This window comes from Rattus norvegicus, chromosome X (assembly GCF_021556685.1).
Source record: "Rattus norvegicus strain SHRSP/BbbUtx chromosome X, alternate assembly SHRSP_T2T, whole genome shotgun sequence".
NCBI classification, from domain to species: Eukaryota; Metazoa; Chordata; class Mammalia; order Rodentia; family Muridae; genus Rattus; species Rattus norvegicus.
Genome location: NC_141554.1, coordinates 54,862,540 through 54,879,148, shown reverse-complemented (window position 1 = coordinate 54,879,148; position 16,609 = coordinate 54,862,540). Strand labels below are relative to the sequence as shown.

Genomic DNA, 16,609 nt, shown 5'->3' with positions numbered 1-16,609 from the left:
GTAAGTGTGATTCAGAAGACTAAGCTTCCATCCCAAGTGGACAGCCAATTTGGCCTTTTTACCTACATGAGACTGGTTTGTATTCATTAAAGATACATGTAGAAAGGCCATGTGGCATTATCCTCTCCAGTCAAAGACAACTGCTTACTCTAGATGTGTGGTAAAGTATTACTGAATAGAGGTCTTGAAAGGCCACTACATAAAACTGGGAAAGTGAACTCTGCATTGTATTAGAGATCCAAAGAAGTTAGAGGTACCAAAACCATAAGGAGGTATCTTCTATGGAGAGTTGCAGACAGGTAGTCGTGCTAGCCCAAGAGAGAGAGAGAGAGAGAGAGAGAGAGAGAGAGAGAGAGAGAAATATATTATAGTCAACAAAGCCAAAAGGGAAGATCCATCTGTGCTCTTTTACATTAGACATGGAGTTACAAAGTATGGAGTTTTTCTTGATGGAGTTTGGTCTTGCATTGGTTCATTATTTCATCACTATGCCCCAAATTTCTCCCTTTTGGAATGATAATGCATACTCTGTGATGTTGTATATTGGAAATATGCAATATGATTCTTTTATTTTTTAGGGTATCTAGGTAAGATGTTTGAGTCCTGAAAGAGACTTTTGGACCATTAAACACCCAAGCATAATGATGACATTAAATCCTTAACTCCTTATGAAGGAGTTAAAATAAAACCTTCATAAAAACTGCAAAAGAACAGCAGATAAGGGGATAAGACAGAATGGGCCTGAGACGTGCCCAGCCAAGCCTAAAAACAAGGTCAAGGGATTGTTCCAGGAACTAGCAGCCACCATCTCCGCTGAGTCGGGGGCCATCCGGATGGGCAACTCCCTGTTCTGCTTCTGCTATAGTTAATAGTTACCAAACTCCCTGCTCTACAGATAAAGATAAGACACTCTCTTATATTGTGAACACCCCAGCCCGCACGTAGTGCTTGCAGATGAGACCTTGTACCCATTTCCCTTGCTGATAACCACGCTGAATCCCCTTGCCTTCCCCTATAAAAAGCCTTAAATTTCGAGTCTTGGGGTCGACTCCTATGTCTCCTGTGTGAGATACAAGCCGTCCCAGAGCTCTGATAATAAACTGCCTCGTGTGCTTTACATCAAGAGCCGGTCTCTTGCGTTTCTTTGGGGAGTACAATCCCGCGACTGGAGTGGGGTCTCCTGAGAGCGGTCCTACATTGTGGGGGCTCGTCTTGGATCTGTATGACCCCCAAGAACCCCGAAGACCCCTTGGAGGTATGTTGGTGTGGTCCTTGTATGTTTGGGAGCGACACCGCTGTGTGTATGAGTGTGTGTCTGTGTCTTGGTTTTGGTTTGTGAAAGGGAGTGCATGTGGAATCCCACTCCGGTTTGTAAAAGGGAGTGGACGTGGAATCTTGCTCCGTAAGTTACTAGCAGCTGCCACTGTGGGCCGTAAGGACCCAGAGGCTGTGGAAGGAGACGTCCTAGGACCGCAAGCTGCAACCTTGGAAGACGTTCCAAAGATGAGAGATGGCCAGGAGGACCTGACTGTGGCTTTTCAGAATGAAGGCGACGAAATACTCCTTCTTCTGAAAAGAGAGTGGACATGGAATCCCGCTCCGTCAGAGGTCACAATTGGCTGGTTGTTTAAGTCCAAGCGTGGACGGGTGTGTTTGGACGTGTTGGTGTCTCTTGTCAGTATTCTGTTTGTGTGCCTACTGTTTCTTACTATGGGACAAACTGTGCCAACCCCTTTGTATTTGACCACGGACCATTGGACTGACGTTAGGGCAAGAGGACGGAATTTATCTGTGAAAGTTAAGAGAGGACCTTGGCAGGCCTTCTGCTCCTCTGAATGGCCCACATTTGGGGTGGGCTGGCCACCCATAGGGACTTTCGACTTGCCTACCATTAGGGCCGTAAAGGCCATTGTTTTTCAGGAAGGACTGGGATCACATCCTGACCAGCAGCCGTACATCATGGTGTGGGAAGATTTGGCACTATCCCCACCTCAGTGGGTCCAGCCTTTCCTCCCTCCCTGCCACCCTGGCCCTAGGATTCTGGCCGTCTGGAAAGGCGACTCGGATGAGAAACCAAAACTGCAGCCTGCAGAACAACACGGACGAGGCTCTTCACCAACCCCCATTCCTAAGATTTACCTTGAGATAGAGGAGCCCCCTGAGTGGCCCACTCCCCCACCCCCACCATATCTCCAAGCTCCCCCACCAGAACCCCAGCCCTCAGCCCCACCGGCCCCTTTACTGGCTCCAGGGGAAGGGAGGTGAGGCCCCTTGACTGGGACAAGAAGCAGACGAGGAGCTGCCCCAGATTCCACGACAGCCCTTCCCATTAGGGCGGTTGGGCTGCCCCCAGATCCAGATGATCCGACAGGTCTACAACTTCTGCAGTATTAGCCTTTTTCTTCCTCTGATCTCTATAACTGGAAAGTTAATCTCCCTCCTTTTTCAGAAAATCCTGCAGGGTTCACGAGCTTGATCGAGTCCCTGATGTTCTCGCATCAGCCTACCTGGGATGATTGCCAACAGCTTTTGCAGACTTTGTTCACCACTGAGGAGAAAGAAAGAATTCTCCTTGAGGCTCAGAAGAATGTCCGAGACTCAGCTGGGCATCCCGTCCAGACCCCGGCTAAAATAGATGAAGGATTCCCCCTGACACATCACAGATGGGACTACAACACGGCACAAGGTAGGGAAGGGCTGTCCAATTACCGCCGGGCTCTAGTGGCGGGACTCAGGGGCACTGCATGCAGGCCCACTAATTTGGCTAAGGTAAGAGAGGTCATACAAGGGGCAACTGAATCCCCTTCCGTCTTTTTGGAAAGACTCATGGAAGCTTACCAGAGGTACACTCCTTTCAACACCATGTCTGAAGGACAGAGGGCCTCCGTGATTATGGCCTTTATCAGTCAGTCGGCCCCTGGCATTAGGAAGAAATTGCAACAAATTGAGGGATTACAAGATTATACTATAAGGGATGTGGTGAGAGATGCTGAAAGAGTGTATCACAAGAGAGAGACTGAAGAAGAGAGACAGGACAGAGAGAAGAGAGAAAAGAGAAAGGATGAGTACAGAAGGGATAAAAAACAGGAGAAGACTTTGACCAGAATAATGGATACAGTGGTAGACAAGGATAGGAGAGAAAGGATTAGACAGACAGGGGACCTGGGTGACAGAAAGTGGCAAGGGCCAAGGAGACCCAGAAGAAACAGATCACAACTGGAAAGAGACCAATGTGCACATTGTAAAGGCAGAGGGCACTGGGCTCAGGAATGTCCCAAGAGGAGACAAGGGGAAAAGGTGCTGGCCCTAGAGGATGACAAAGATTAGGGGAGACCGGGCTCGGCTCCCCTCCCCGAGCCTAGGGTAATGTTGCAAGTGGAGGGGACCCCCGTGAGTTTCCTGGGCGAAACGGGAGCGGAATGCTCAGTGCTCAAGGCTCCTCTAAGAAAGATAAAAAATGAAAAAAAAAAAACTCTAGTGATTGGGGCAACGGGACAAAAGTCCTATCCCTGGACTACTTCTCGCACGGTGGACCTAGAGAGAAACTTAGTAACTCATTCGTTTTTGGTCATCCCAGAGTGTCCTACGCCCTTGTTAGGAAGGGACTTATTAACCAAGTTAAAAGCACAAATAACTTTCGCCCCATCGGGTCCAGAACTATCATGGGGAATTGCACCACCCCAAACTCTAGGATTGTCTTTACACCTAGGAGAAGAGTATCGGATTTACCAAAAGAAAACATTGCCTTCGGAAGACTTACAAGAATGACTGGAGCGGTTTCCCCAATCATGGGTAGAGACAGGGGGGATGGGGATGGTGAGACAAGTCCCCCCTGTGGTGATTGAGCTCAAATCCAGAGCCACTCCCATTAGAATCAGACAGTATCCCATGGGGAAGGAAGCTTAGGAGGGCATCCACCCCCACATCACTAGATTGCTCCAAGAAGGGATCCTGGTCCCTTGCAAATCTTCTTGGAATACCCCCTTTAATACTGGTAAAGAAACCAGGACCAAGTGGTTACTGCCCAGTACAAGATCTCAGGGAGGTTAATAAGCGGGTACAAGACTTGCACCCTACTGTGCCAAATCCTAACAATTTGCTTAGCACTCTGCCACCCGAGCAGGCATGGTATAAGGTGTTAGATCTCAAGGACGCTTTCTTTTGCTTAAAACTACACCCTAACAGCCAACCCTTGTTTGCTTTTGAATGGTGCAACCCTGAGAATGGAAGAACTGGACAGCTGACATGGATCAGATTGCCACAAGATGTAGAGGGCCAAAATAACATTCGCCACCACTAGATGGTGCTGGCTTCCACTGTGCCCCATGTGGAAGGCTGAGGTAGACAAGATGGCGCTGGCCTCCGCCGCACCAGCCGACTTCCTTTCAGGAAGTTAACTGTGTGTGCATGTGTAAGAGTGCCTTCATGCCAGGTCTTCGCCCATTCCGGGGCGTGCCTTATGAGATCATGGGTAAGCAACCAATCAGGTGTGGATGCGCCGCGCTAGGGTGAATATAAGCGCGCCATGCCGGCGCGCGGGGCCTCTCCTTAAGATTTTAATAAAGTTTGGTCACAGCAAGGATTCCTATGTCCCCGCGTGTTTTCTTGCTGGCGAAAGGAAGCACGTGGGACATTTGGTGCTGAAACCCAGGAGAAAAGCCACACCATCGCCAGGCGCCAAGGAGGGCCTCCGTTTCACGGAAGGGATCCAGAAAGGGATCCAGAAGCTGCGGAACACCGGTGAGACTCTGAGAGACTATGTTTAGCCTTGATCTGTTCCGCCTCACTCCTCTGCCGGATGCGGCGGGAGCCTCGATTGTTGTTTTGACCGCCCTCGAGTTTTTTCTATTAGCCTTTGAGCTTCTAGTTACTGCCAAACAATGTCAGAGGTCGCGTAGGATCTGCCCAGCTGTAACAGCAAAGCGGAGAGTGTTGGGGGAAGGGCAAGGCAGCGTGTCAGAAACAGAGTGTAGTGAAAGGTTACAATGAAAAAATGATACTGATCGATCTCAAGCACCAGGCATCTCTGCGGTCTTACCACTGCCAGAGGCAAAAGGTTGGGGAAAGAACCGGGAGAGAAAAAGGGAGGAGACAAAAGGAACACAGTATTTTGGGAGAACAATTTTGTCTTTGTGCTTGTAAAAAGTGTGATTAAGCTCCCGCGCCGGCCCACGGGACACCGCGGCGTCCGTGCGCCGACGTGACAGCTTTGCAGAGTCATACTGATTAGGCTTGATAAAGGTAGACCGCCTGAAAATTTATTCAGGAGAATCAAACAAAAGGACATCTCAATGCCCATACACAGCTTGATGGAGTTAATATAATTGGGTTGTGAGTAAAAATAAGAAATATTTGAAAAAAGAATATTTGAATATTTGAAGCTAATTTTAAGCTTCTAAGGATATGTTAATTGGCTAAGTACCTCACCTTACCGGAGGACTTAGGTCCTTGTTATGCACATTGGAGATAAAGCTTCAGCTGTGTTAATACAGAATTATAGACTAGAGTCATGGAAGTATTTTAAAAAGAAACCTGGTGAAACATATCTCATTCCAAACAACAGTTAATTGGTTATTACAAAATACTGATATTTGGCCTATTACATATACAAATTTTTCAGACAAAATTGATAATTTTACTCTTTATATGCTTTTGTACTTCCTGTATATTTGTGCATACAACCCATAAGAAATGCTCTTAGTGTATTTATAGGTGGTTCATCTAATGAAAAGGCTACATATATGATTGGATCACTTGTTTATTCTCTTGAGTTTCCCCTGTTTCAACACAGACTATTAAATTCCATAGTTTAGCCACTGTTTTTAAATCAAGCCTTCAATTCATATACTGATAGCCAATGTGTGGCTTGTGGTTTACAATTGATTTCGATTACTTAATGCTTTATTAGAGACAGGTTTTCTACTTAAAATCAATGAGTGATTTCAGTGTGAATGTCTGACAACTAACTGTCCTTTCAGTGCTCTGGCTCAGACAACTAATTTAAACCTTAGGCTCATACCTAACTTTGAAAATGGTAATAGAGTTGATATGAAAAAAAGAAGACTCCATTTGCTTACTTTAAACTCCCAGCCAGCTCAGGGATTTCTAGTAAGACTGAAATTGGACAATATTTACAAGATTTGACATTTCTAATTAATGCTTATGTTTAGGTAAATAAAGTTTGTGAGGTGCTAGAGAAATGGCCTAGTGGTTAAGAGCACTAAATACTGTTCCTTAATAGACCATTTAAGAACTCAAACTGGATTGCCTGGGCTCCTTAACAAGGGAGGACAATGATACCAGACAGATTGTAGGCCTTGCATAAGAACAATTAGTCAAAAAATCTCATTCTTTATATATCCAAAACAATAATGCTGGAGACAATAATTTGGTATACAAGTCAATTTATAAATACAAGTGCTCAGTGTCCTCAATTTAATCCTCGGGGACTTACCTTAATAAATAATATCTTTACTATATCTTAATAAATAAAAAGGGGGAATTATCCCTGTATGCTAAATAATGCTCCTGTTATTTCAATTTTAAAATTTGGATGCCAAAGTTTATGGCACCCTACAACTAGGCATACATCTGCCTAGGTGAAATAGAGAGATCCACATATTGACATGATCCTGTCCAGATATTTTATATGAGGAAGAGGGGATGTTTGTGTTTTTTCTACAGAATGTTACAAGAGTGTGCCAGCTGCCTGAGTGGTTGCTGAGACTTGCTGATCCTGGTTACATGAAGATTCAGCTTTCCTGGTTCGGGTCCCTGGAGTCATTCCTCTGCCCTGAGAGGAAGATAGAAGATTCCCCTTCACCTTTTGTCATCACAGAAATTTTGCCGTTGCTGCAGTCAGTGTTACTGCTGCATGTGTCCCGTCACACTATGGCCTGCTCTCTGACCCTCTGTGCACTGCTGCTTGCTTGAGAAAACTGGACGCCAGCCGTTTCTGCCCCCTTCATTCCCTGGTGACTCTTGCTGCCTTAACTGGTCATTTTACAGTCTGTAGCTTCACAGGAATGCTACCTGCGTAAAGCTGCTGTGGACTGGGGAACTCTGCCCTGGTTGTACAGATCTCAGAAATGGTTCCATTGTCTGCTGGTTGTTCCAGAGAAAAATGACTGATCCTGAACTGTCCTGGAAAAGACCTTGACACTTTAGCTGCTATTGTACCAGCCATTACTGCTGCAGACATTTTGTCTGCAGTGTCTGGAGTTATCCTCCCCCAATCTATTGTTAGACAAGCAGAGTGGGTAAACTTTCTGGAGTAGTTACTAACAATTGGGAATTCTAAATTTTATTATAGGAGCGGGTTGACTACGGCCCTTGGTGGTAACAGCTGAGGTGAACCAGATGAGGTGCCCACTACTTATCGGGAGTGGCTCTGTTTGGTGCAGCCCTATGCTGTGGATTAGTGTTCATACTATGGTTGGTTTACAAACTCAGATCTCAACAGAAACGTGACAAGGCCTTTATCACTCAAGCACTTGTGGCCATTGTACAAGGGGCCTCTCCTGGAATTTGGTTATCTATGCTCAGGAATTAGTCGGTATCTGAGTTCTCTGCTCTTGCACCCCATGGATCTGTGGATCCATTACACTGGGATGAGAGAGACTCTCTCTCGGTATCTGAGTTCTCTGCTCTTGCACCCCATGGATCTGTGGATCCATTACACTGGGATGAGAGAGACTCAATGATCCTTTGATCAGCCCTTCCACATCGCTGAGGTTTCCTCATTACATGCGATAGGGTGATCAGGACTGTTATAAAATAATATAAAATAAATCAAGACTGTTATAAAATAAATAAATAGAGGGAGATGTAGAGGGCCACAATAATATTCGCCACCACTAGATGGCGCTGGCTTCCACTGCGCCCCACGTGGAAGGCCGAGATAGACAAGATGGCGCTGGCCTCCGCCGTGCCAGCCGACTTCCTTTCAGGAAGTTAACTGTGTGTGCATGTGCAAGAGTGCCTTCGTGCCAGGTCTTTGCCCATTCCAGGGCGTGCCGTATGAGATCATGGGTAAGCAACCAATCAGGTGTGGATGCGCTGCGCTAGGTGTATATAAGTACGCCATGCCGGCACACAGGGCCTCTCCTTAAGATTTTAATAAAGTTTGGTCACAACAAGGATTCCTATGTCCCCGCATGGGGAAGCGCGTGGGACAACAAGGATTCAAGAATTCGCTCATGCTGTTTGACGAGGCCTTACATCGAGATTTGGCCCCCTTTCGAGCCAATAATCTACACATAACTCTTTTACAGTATGTAGATGATCTTCTTCTGGCCACTGGAACATGCAAGGAATGTGAATGTGGGACTCAAGGCCTCCTGGCTGAGCTGGGTGAGTTGGGGTATCGGGCTTCAACACGGAAAGCACAGCTGTGCCACACTGAAGTGACCTATTTGGGTTACACCTTAAAGAATGGACAGCGCTGGCTCACTGAGGCCAGGAAACAGACTGTGATACAAATCCTGACCCCAACCACTCCTCGCCAGGTAAGAGAATTCTTGGGAATCGCAGGGTTCTGGAGGCTTTGGATTCCTGGATTTGCTACCCTGTCAGCTCCTCTATACCCCTTAACTAAAGAGAAAGGAAAATTCATTTGGACTAAGGAACATCAATTAGCTTTTGAGACTCTGAAAAAGGCGCTGCTACAGGCTCCGGCCCTGGCACTACGTGACCTTAAGAAACCTTTCACCTTATACATAGATGAGAGAAATGGAGTGGCAAGAAGAGTCCTCACTCAAACCCTAGGACCCTGGAGATGCCCCGTAGCTTACCTACTAAAGAAACTGGATCCTGTGGCCAGCGGATGGCCCTCCTGTCTCCGAGCAATAGCAGCCACCACTATTTTGGTAAAAGACACTGACAAACTAACTATGGGACAAAATGTGACTATAGTGGCACCCCATGCCCTTAGAGTGTTGTTCGACAGCCCCCAGACCGGTGGATGACCAACGCATGGATGACCCATTACCAGAGCCTGCTGCTGACTGAGCGGGTAACTTTTGCCCCTCCCACCATCCTTAACCCCGCTACCTTACTACCTGAAGCTGACGAAGCCCCCGTGCATCACTCTGAGGAGATGCTGACAGAAAAAACTAGAACTTGACCAGATTTGACTGATCAACCTTGGCCAGGGGTAGAGACTTGGTTCACTGATGGAAGCAGCTTCATGGTAGAAGGTAAGCGCAGAGCCAGGGCGGCGGTAGTAGATGGAAGGTTTGTCATATGGGCCAGTAGCCTGCCTGAAGGGACTTCAGCTCAAAAAGCAGAACTTATTGCTTTAACTCAGGCTTTAAAGTGTGCAGAAGGAAAGACTATCAATATCTATACTGACAGCCGGTATGCCTTTGCAACAGCTCATGTTCATGGGACAATTTACCGACAAAGAGGATTACTGACTTCAGCTGAGAAGGACATTAAAAATTAAGAAAAAGACAAAAAAAAAGCGAGACTGTGAAATACAACATAGATGGTTTGAATCATGGTACTCCAAGTCTCCATGGGTCACTACATTATTTTCTGCCCTTGCTGGGCCAGTTCTTATTATTTTCCTGCTCTTAGTGTTTGGCCCCTGTTTGATAAACAGAGGATTAGCTTTTGTTAAAAATAAAATAAATGTTATACAACTTAATGGTCCCCCAACACCAATACCATCCTATAGTCAGGATAGAAACAAAGGACGACTACCGTTCCCCGTATAGAAATACCAATGTCTAAGAATTCTAAGATTAGAATTAGTAAATAGAAGAAGAGGGGAATGAAGGAGTTAAAATAAAACCTTCATAAAAACTGCAAAAGAACAGCAGATAAGGGGATAAGACAGAATGGGCCTGAGACGTGCCCAGCCAAGCCTAAAAACAAGGTCAAGGGATTGTTCCAGGAACTAGCAGCCGCCATCTCTGCTGAGTCGGGGCCATTCGGACGGGCAACTCCCTGTTCCGTTTCTGCTATAGTTAATAGTTACCAAACTCCCTGCTCTACAGATAAAGATAAGACACTCTCCTATATTGTGAACACCCCAGCCCGCACGTAGTGCTTGCAGATGAGACCTTGTACCCATTTCCCTTGCTGATAACCACGCTGAATCCCCTTGCCTTCCCCTATAAAAAGCCTTAAATTTCGATTCTTGGGGTCGACTCCTATGTCTCCTGTATGAGATACGAGCCATCCCAGAGCTCTGATAATAAACTGCCTCGTGTGCTTTACATCAAGACCCGTTCTCTCGTGTTTCTTGGGGGAGTACAATCCCGCGACTGGAGTGGGGTCTCCCGAGAGGGGTCCTACACTTACTCTAGCAGGGGCTTCCACTGGTGTCGTTGGTACAAGCATTAAGAGATCCTCATTTTCCTGTTCGTTTCCCTTATTATAGTCGTATACCAGTGAGGGCAGCAGGAAGGTAAGGAACAGTTCAACAGTTTTGTTGCAGTCCACTCCAAGAGTATGACCAGCCTTCTAGCTTTGATACCATAAGAGCTATTTATAGAGGTTGAAATGCCCAAAGTACTTTCAAGAAATCAAAAAATGTAAAAGTCAAAACGGAATTTTCATGTTGGACTAAATATATTTTGCATTATAATATGGTCAGAAGCCTATGATAGCCAGGGAATATAGTGTGGTAGTTTGAATAAGAATGACTCACTCCTACAGGCTCATCTATTTGAAAATGGTCCTCAATTGGAGGACTTCTTTGGGACAGATAACATGGTGTGGCTTTGCTGGGGCAGGATTTAAGGTTTCAAAGTCTTCTGTCTCTTGCTTGTAAGATATGCACTCTAAGCTATTACTCCAACTACCTACCACTATGCCTTTGCTCTACCATCATGGAGATGAACTCTCTGAATCTATAAGCCCAATTAAATGTTTTATTTCGTAAGTTGTCTTCATCATGATGTTTTATCACAGCAGTAGAAAAGTAAATGATATAGTAATATTAGATTATTTTATATATAATTATTACTTTTATTTAGAACAATTGTATAGATTAAGCAAAGGAGAAATTCTACATTTCAAAATATTTCTTATTTATAATTTACCTAAATTTTGTATTAGTGATTAGTTTTCACTCTACTATAGCATTTATTAAACATCATGTAAAGTAACATGCTGCAAAGCATAAACTATCAGAAACAACAAATTTCAGCAATGAGTCAGAAGTATTCTTTTAAATGATAAGATTTGTGATGGGGGCTAGTTTTCTTGATAAGAAAAAAAAATGAATGCACTTCATTTTCTTAAAACTAAAACCAGGTAAGTGTTTTAAGTATGAAAATAGTACAGCCTATAATGAAGAAATGGAAATATGCTGATAAAATCAAAAGAGAAGACAGAAATATAAGGAAAGAGAAAAGTAGACTGACAGATGTAATCACACAGAGAATGTATGTTATAGGAAAATATAGTGTCAATTTATTGAGACCTATTTATTTTGCATTACAACTTCCATCCTCTAACTTTTCCAGAGAGGCAAAATTATTTTTATCATAAAATTATTTTTATCATAGCTTTATCACTCTAAAATTGTAATGCTGTTCACTAATCAGGTTCAGATGCTACAGTTTAATGACACTTTCATCTAATAATATAACCATAGTTAAAATTTCCAAGTCACTAAATCACCTTTTTCAGAGAATATAACTTTTATTTTCATTACCAGTTCAATTTAATGAACACTTAAGACGTGTTTTTTCAAGATATCACCTTCATCTCTTACGTCCCAAAACTTCATTTTAAGTAACAAAGTGCAAGAGATTCAGTACACAAATATGGTAAACAAATATGTTATCTTAAAATATAGTCATGAAGAACAATTGTATAACTTTAACTGTGTTGGGCAGTTTTAAGCCTATTTGATGCAAGCAAAAGTCATCTGAGACAAGGGAACTTCGTGTCTCCATAAGATAAGGCTGTAAGCAGGAATATTTGTATAGAATTTTTTTAGTAATTTGAAGGGGAAGGATCCAAACAATTATAGATAGAACCAGCTCACTATAAGTTGAACCACCCATTCTTGGTAATCCTGGATTATATAAGAAAGCAGGCTGAGCAAGCAATGATGGGCAAACCAGTAAACACCCTTCCTTTCCTGCCTCGAGGTTTCTGCCCTGTTTACATTCCTCACATGACTTCCTTCAGTGATGAATAATGAAATGAAGTGTAAACCAACGACTTTCCTCCCCATGTTGCTTTTTGTCATGCTGTTTCATCATAACACCTTTACCACTGACTAGGAAAAAAATAAATCTTTGGAAATATTTAAGATTAGAATGCATAAGCACATATAGCTTACAGTGATAAAGAATCTAAATGCTACTTATGCTGCCATGATTTTTTATTGGACATTTTTTATTTACATTTCAAATGTTATTCTCTTTCCCAGTTTTGCATTCATGAGCCCCCTTTCTCACACCCCTCCCCCTTCTACAATAATGGTATTCCCCCTCACCAACCACCCCCTTTCCTGCCTCCCCACCCTGACATTCTTCTACACTGGGGGATCCAGCCTTGGCAGGACTAGTGGCTTCTCCTTCCAATGGTACCCAACCAAGCCATCCTCTGCTATATATGTAGCTGGAACCATCGGTCTGTCCATGGCTACTCTTTGGATGGTGGTTTAGTCCCTGGAAGCTCTGGTTGGTTGGTAATGTTGTTCTTAAGGGGTTGCAAACACTTCAGATCCTTCAATCCTTTCTAGAAATCCTCCAACGGGGACCCTGTTCTCAGTTAAATAGTTTGGTACTAGCATTTGCCTCTCCATTTGTCACAATCTGGCTGAGCTGCTCAGGAGACAGCTATATCAGGCTCTTGTCAGCATGGACTTCTTGGCTTCATCAATATTGTCTAGGTTTGGTGGATATATATATATATATATATATATATATATATATATATATATATATATATATAGAGAGAGAGAGAGAGAGAGAGAGAGACTAGATCCCCAGGTGGGACAGGCTCTGAATGGCCATTCCTTCAGTGTCTGCTCCAAACTTTCTCCATATCTCCTCCTATGAAGATTTTTGTTCCCCCTTTTAAGAAGGACTGAAGCATCCACACTTTGGTCATCCTTCTTCTTGAACTTCATGTGGTCTGCGGATTGTATGTTGGGTAATCCAAGCTTTTGGACTAATATCCACTTATCTGTGAATGCATACCATGTGTGCTTTTTTATTTTTGTTTTTGCTTTACTTTTTGTGAGTTTGTTACCTCACTCAGGATATTTTCTAGTTCCATCCATTTGCCTATGAATTTCGTAAAATCATTGTTTTTGATAGCTGAGTAGTAGTCCATTGTGTAGATGTACCACATTTTCTGTATCCATTACTCTGTTGAAGGGTATTTGGGTTGTTTCTAGCTTCTGGCTATTATAAATAGGGGTGTTATGAACATAGTGGAGCATGTGTCCTTGTTACATGTTGGAGCATCATTTGGGCATATGCCTAGGAGTGGTATAGCTGGGTCCTTGGTCCTTAGGTAGTACGAGTCCCCATTTTCTGGGGAATCTCCAGACTGATTTGTAGAGTTGTTGTACCGGCTTGTAGTTCCACCAAAAATGGAGGAGTATTCCTCTTTCTCCACATCCTCGCTAGGATCGGTTGTTACCCGAGTTTTTGATTTTAGCCATTCTGACTGGTGTGAGGTGGAATCTCAGGATTTTGCTTTGGATTTCCATGATGACTAAGGATGCTGAACATTTCTTTAGGTACTTCTCAGTCATTCAATAATCCTCAGCTGAGAAGTCTTTTTTTAGCTCTGTACCCCATTTTAATAGGGTTATTTGGCTCTCTGGAGTCTAACTTCTTGAGTTGTCTGTATATATCAGATATTAGCCCTCTATCAGATGTAAAGATCTTTTCCCAATCTGTTGGTTGCCGTTTTGTCCTAATGACAGTGCCCTTTGCCTCACAGAAATTTTGCAGTTTTATGAGGTCCCATTTGTCCATTCTTTATCTTAGTGTATAAGCCATTGGTGTTTTTTCCAGGAAATTTTCCCCAGTGCCCACATGTTCGAAGCTCTTCTCCATATTTTCTTTTATTAGTTTGAGTGTATCTGGTTTTATGTGGAGGGCCTTTATCTACTTGGACATAAGCTTTTTACAGGACAATAAGATTGGATTCATTTGCATTCTTCTACATGCTGACCTACAGTTGAACCAACACCATTTGTTGAAATGCTATCTTTTATCCACTGGATGGTTTTAGCTCCTTTGTCAAAGATCAAGTGACCATAGGTGTGTGGGTTCATTTCTGGGTCTTTAATTTTATTCCATTCATCTATCTGCCTGTCTCTGTACCAAAACCTGCACTTTTTATCAGGATTGCTCTACTTGAGGTCAGGGATGGTGATTTTCCCAGAAGTTCTTTTATGGTTGAGGATAGACTTTGCAATCCTGTTTTTTGTTATTCCAAATGAATTTGCAATTTTCTCTTTCTAACTCTATGAAGAATTGAGTTGGAATTTTGATGAGGATTGCATTGAATCTGTAGATTGCTTTGGCAAAATGGACATTTTTACCATATTAATCCTGCCAATCCATGAGCATGGGATGTCTTCCCATCTTATAAGATCTTCTTCAATTTCTTTCTTCAAGACTTGAAGTTATGGCCATACAGATTTTTCATTTGCTTGATTAGAGATACACTGAGGTATTTTATGTTATTTGCGACTACCGTGAAGGGTGTCATTTCCCTAATTTCTTTCTCTGCCTGTTTATCCTTTGAGAAGAAGAAGGCTACTGAGTTGTTTGAGTTAATTGTACATCCAGCTATTTTGCTGAAGTTGTTTATCAGGCTTAGGAGTTCTCTGGTAGAAGTTTTGGGGTCACTTAAGTATACTATCATATCCTCTGCAAATAGTGATATTTTGATTTCTTCACTTTCGACTTGTATCCCTCTGACCTCCTTTTGTTGGCTGATTGCTCTGGCTAGGACTTTCAGTCCTATATTCAATAAGTAGGGAGAGAGGGGACAGCCTTGTCTGGTCCCTGATTTTAGTGAGATTTCTTCAAGTTTCTCTCCATTTAGTTTGATGTTGGCTACTCATTTGCTGTATATTGCTTTCACTATGTTTATGTATGGGCCTTGATTTCCTGATCTTTTTAAGATTTTTAACATGAAGGGGTGTTGAATTTTGTCAAATGCTTTCTCAGCATCTGAGATGATCATGTGTTTTGTTTGTTGCTGTTATTGTTGTTGTTGAGTTTCTTTACATAGTGGATTACATTGATAGATTTCTGTGTATTGAACAATCCCTGCTTCCCTAAAATGAAGCCTACTTGGTCATGATGAATGATTGTTTTAATGTGTACTTGGAGTCTGTTAGTGAGAATATATTGAGTACTTTTGCGTTCATATTCATAAGGGAAATTGGTCTGAAGTTCTCTTTCTTTGTTGGGTCTTTGTGGTATAGGTAAAAACAAAATTATGGCTTAATAGAAGGAATTGGGTAGTGTTCCTTCTGTTTCTATTTTGTGGAATAATTTGTACAGTATTGGTAGGTGGTCTCCTATGAAGGTCTGATAGAATTCTGCACTAAACCCATCTGACCCTGGGCTGTTTTCGTTGGGGGACATTTAATAACTGCTTCTATTTCTTAAGAGGTATGTGACTGGATTCTTTTCCTTATCCTGATTTAACTTTTGTACTTGATATCTCTCTAGATAATTGGACATTTCCTCCAGATTTTCCAGTTTTATTGAATATAGGTTTTGGAACATGATGATTTTTGATGAATTTTCTTCAGATTCTGTTGTTAATGTCTCCCTTTTTCATTTCTGATTTTGTTAATTTGAATACTGCCTCTCTGCCCTCTGGGTAGTCTGGCTAAGGGTTTATCTATCTTGTTGATTTTCTCATCTTTTTGGAGGAACTCAGAGCTATGAGTTTTCCTCTTAGCACTGCTTTCCTTGTATCCCATAAGATTGGGTATGTTGTGCACTTATCTTCATTAAATTCTGAAATGTCTTCAATTTCTTTGTTTCTTTATTTCTTGACCAAGTTATCATTGAGTAGAGCATTGTTCAACTTCCATGTATAAGTGGGCTTCTGTCTTTTTGTTGTTATTGAAGACCAGCCTTAGTCTGTGGTGATCTGATAGGATTCATGGAGGATTATTTGAATCTTCTTGTATCTGTTGGGGCCTGTTTTGTGACTGATTATATAGTCAGTTCTGGAGAAGATACCATGAGTTGCTCAGAAGAAGGTGGTCTTTTGTCTTAGGATGAACAGTTCTATAAATTGCTAAATCCATTTGGTTCATAATTTCTGTTAGTTTCTCTATGTCTCTGTTTAGTTTCTGTTTCCATGATGTGTCCATTGATGAGAGTTGGGAGTAAAAATTTCCCACTATTATTGTGTGAGGTTCAATGTGTCATTTGAGCTTTAGTAAGATTTCTTTTATGAATATAGCTGCTTTTGCATTTGGAGCATAGGTATTCAGGATTTATGGGTCATCTCATTGTATTTTTCCTTTGATGAATATGAAATATCTTTCCTTATCTTTTTTTTTTTTTCGGAGCTGGGGACCGAACCCAGGGCCTTGCGCTTGCTAGCCAAGTGCCCTACAGCTGAGCTAAATCCCCAACCCCTCCTTATC

General features: G+C 42.7%; 1 pseudogene across 1 annotated transcript; it reads left to right on the top strand.

Moving 5' to 3' along the window:
- The first annotated feature begins 2,284 nt into the window (after positions 1-2,284).
- LOC147998227 (retrovirus-related Pol polyprotein from transposon 297-like) lies at positions 2,285-10,227 on the top strand (annotated as a pseudogene). Its single transcript, XR_015647074.1, has 2 exons — positions 2,285-2,686; positions 6,685-10,227. The product of XR_015647074.1 is annotated as a retrovirus-related Pol polyprotein from transposon 297-like, transcript variant X2 (transcript).
- The last annotated feature ends 6,382 nt before the right edge of the window (positions 10,228-16,609 follow it).